This window comes from Onychomys torridus, chromosome 15, assembly GCF_903995425.1.
Source record: "Onychomys torridus chromosome 15, mOncTor1.1, whole genome shotgun sequence".
Taxonomy (NCBI): domain Eukaryota; kingdom Metazoa; phylum Chordata; class Mammalia; order Rodentia; family Cricetidae; genus Onychomys; species Onychomys torridus.
The window spans coordinates 71,479,511-71,483,145 of NC_050457.1; positions in this window are offsets into that span (position 1 = coordinate 71,479,511).

Sequence of the window (3,635 nt, forward strand, 5' to 3'; positions counted from 1 at the left end):
ATGCTTTCTCTCTCTGCCTTTTGGTTAATCTGGATAAGGGCTTGTCTATCTTGTTGATTTTCTCAAAGAACCAACTCTTTGTTTCATTGGTTCTTTGTATTGTTTTCTTTGTTTCTATTTTATTGATTTCAGCTCTCAATTTGATTATTTTCTGGTGTTTATTCTTCTTGGGAGACTTTACTTCTTCTCGTTCTAGAGCTTTCAAGTGTGCTGTCAAGTCACTAGTGTGAGATTTCTCCAACTTCTTTATGTGGGCATTTAGAAGTATGAATTTCCCTCTTAGCACTGCTTGCATAGTGTCCCATAAGTTTGGGTATGTAGTATATTCATTTTCATTGATCTCTAGGAAGTCTTTAATTTCTTTATTTCTTCCTTAACCCATTGGTGATTCAGTTGAGCATTATTCAGTTTCCATGAGACTGTAGGCTTCCTGTAATTTTTGTTGTTGTTGAAATCTAACTTTAAACCATGGTAGACTGATAGAATACAGGAGGTTATTCCAATTTTTTTGTATCTGTTAAGATTTGCCTTTTGACCATTTATGTGGTCGATTTTAGAGAAGGTTTCATGGGGTGATGAGAAGAAGGTATATTCTTTTTTGTTAGGGTGGAATGTTCTGTAGATATTGATTAAGTCCATTTGAGTCATAACATCAGTTAAGTCCCTTATTTCTCTGTTATGTTTCGATGTGGCATATCTGTCCAGTGGTGAGAGTGGGGTGTTGAAGTCTCCTACCATTAATTTGTGGGATTATATGTGTGATTTAAGCTTTAGTGATGTTTCTTTTACATATATGGGTGCTCTTGTGGGACATAAATGTTTAGAATTGAAACTTCATCTTGGTGGATCTTTCCTGTGATGAATATGTAATGTCCTTCTTGTTCTCTTTTGCTTGATTTTAGTTTGAAGTCCATTTTGTTGTATACTACACCAGCTTGCTTCTTAAGACCATTTGATTGGAAAGACTTTTCCCAGCCTTTTATTCTTAAGTAGTGTCTATCTTTGAAGTTGATATGTGTTTCTTTTATGCAGCAGAAGCATGGGTCCTGCTTTTGTATCCATTTGTTAGCCTGTGTCTTTTTATAGGTGAATTAAGTCCATTGATATTAAGGGATATTAATGACCAGTGATTGTTAATTCCTGTTATTTTTTGGTGGTTGTGTGTGTGTATTTCTCTTCTTTGGAGTTTACTGCTGTGGGGTTATCTATTGCCTGTGTTTCATGGGTGTATCTGACTTCCTTAGGTTGGAATTTTCCTTCTAGTGCTTTCTGTAGGACTGGATTTGTGGATAGGTATTGTTTAAATCTGGTTTTGTCTTAGAATGTCTTGTTCACTCCGACTATGGTGATTGAAAGTTTTGCTGGATTTATTAGTCTAGGCTGGCCTCCATGGTCTCTTAGTGTCTGCATTACATCTGTCCAGTTCCTTCTGGCTTTCAAAGTCCCCATTGAGAAGTCGGGTGTTATTCTGATGGGTTTGCCTTTATAAGTCACTTGGCATTTTTCCTTTGCTGCTCTTAATATTCTTTCTTTATTCTGTATGTTTAGTTGTTTAATTATTATGTGGCGAGGGGACTTTTTTGGGGTGTCTAGTCTGTTTGGTGTTCTATAGGCTTCTTGTATCTTCATAGGTATTTCCTTCTTTAAGGTGGGAAAGTTTTCTTCTATGATCTTGTTTAGTATATTTTCTGTACCTCTGAGTTGGTTTTCTTTTCCTTCTATCCCTATTATTCCTAGGTTTGGTCTTTTCATGGTGTCCCAGATTTCTTGGACATTTTGTGTTATGACTTTTTTTAGCTTTGTTGTTTTCTTTGACTAATGAATCTATTTCCTCTCTTGTATCCTCTACAAAAGATTCTCTCTTCCATCTCTTGTATTCTGTTGGTTATGCTTACATCTGTGTTTCCTGTTCATTTACTCAGGTTTTCTATTTTCAGCATTCCCTCTGTTTGTGTCTTCTTCATTGTTTCTATTTCCCTTTTCAGGTCTTGAACTGTTTCCCTCACCTGTTTCATTGCTTTTTCATGGTTTACTTTAAGGGATTTATTGCTTTCTTCCAATTTTTTATTTGTCTTTTCTTCTATTTCTTCATAGATTTCTTCCCATTTTTTGTTTGACTTTTTCTCAATTTCTTTATTGATTTCCTATACTTTTTTGTTCACCTTTTCCTCAATTTCTTTCCTTTTGTTTTATTGGTTTTATTTTTGTGTTCTGTTTTTCCTTTTTTTTTTTTTTTTTCCAGAGAAGGTCTCTAAATTTTCCAGTCCAGGTTTAGATTGGGTCCATGTGTCAGAAGCCCCTGAGCACATGGCCCGTTCACACAGAACAAGGCTGGTTCCAAACCTTCTTAAAAGACCCTCTTCAATCTCAATGCTGTACTGTGCAATCTCACTTAATGTCCGGACCGACAGTCTGAAATAACGACAGGGAGACTTCTTTTATTTTATGTAATTAATTGTTTTTCATTGATTTTACATACCAATCACAGTTTCCTCTCATCCTCTCCTCCAATTCCCCCCACAAACACACACACTCCCATCTACCCCCTCCCCATCCACTCCTCCTCTGTCTCCATTCAGAAAGGGACAGGCCTCCCATGTGCTTGAACAAAGCATGACACATCAAGTTGAGGTAGGACCGAGCTCCTCCCCCTGCATCAAAGCTGGGCAAGGTTATCCAGCATGAGGAACAGGTTCAGGGAGACTTCTTAGTGATTATGAACACTTGCCCTTTAGTGTAGGCTTCTCCCCAGCTAGCTCTTATAACTTAATTTAACCTGCCTTCATTAATCTCCAATCTGCCCCACAGCTTTTCTTTAAACCTCCCCACCATTCTGTATGTCTGTCTTGGTCCTTGAGAAGCTGCTGTCTCCCTGCAGCTGGATTAATCTCTTTTGCTCTATCCCATGAATCCTGCCTGTCCTCTCCTGCCTAGCTATTGGCCACTCTGCTCTATTAATCACATCAAAAGTTGCCTTGGCAAAGACAGATCTTCACAGTGTACAAAAAAAGATTATCCCACATAGTATTGCTTTATCATTTTAAAGTACAACTGATCAATGTGATTTTTTTTAATGCTGTAGTAAGATTAAAATCAGAACATATGCACCAGAAATGACCTGTAAGCCTAATATTTCTGTTAAAGTCTTGACTCACATTTGTAGTAGAATATTTTAAGGTGCGTTACTTTAGTTTATGTTGCATTTGTTTAACTCTGTGAATCTATGTTACTGTGCCTTCGTAGTACACTTGATGGTCTAATAAAGAACTGGCCAATAGCAAAGCAGGAGAAAGGATAGGCAGGGCTGGCAGGCAGTGAGTCTAAATAGGAGAGGGATTAGAGATCCAGCAGCCAGAGGAGGAGGACTCCAGGAGCCAGCCATTCAGCTACACACACAGCAAGCCACAGAGTAAGAGTCAGACACAGAAATAAGAGAACAGGAAAAGCCCAGTGGTAAACGGTAGATGTAATAACTTAAGGAAAGCTGACAAGAAACTAAGCCAAGCCAAAGCTGGGAATTCATAAATAAGAAAAAGCCTCCATGAATGAATGTATTTGGGAGCTGGTTGGGGGGCTCCCAAAAGAGGAAAAAAAAAAAAAATCTCCAGCAGCACACATTCACACATCTGGTGTTG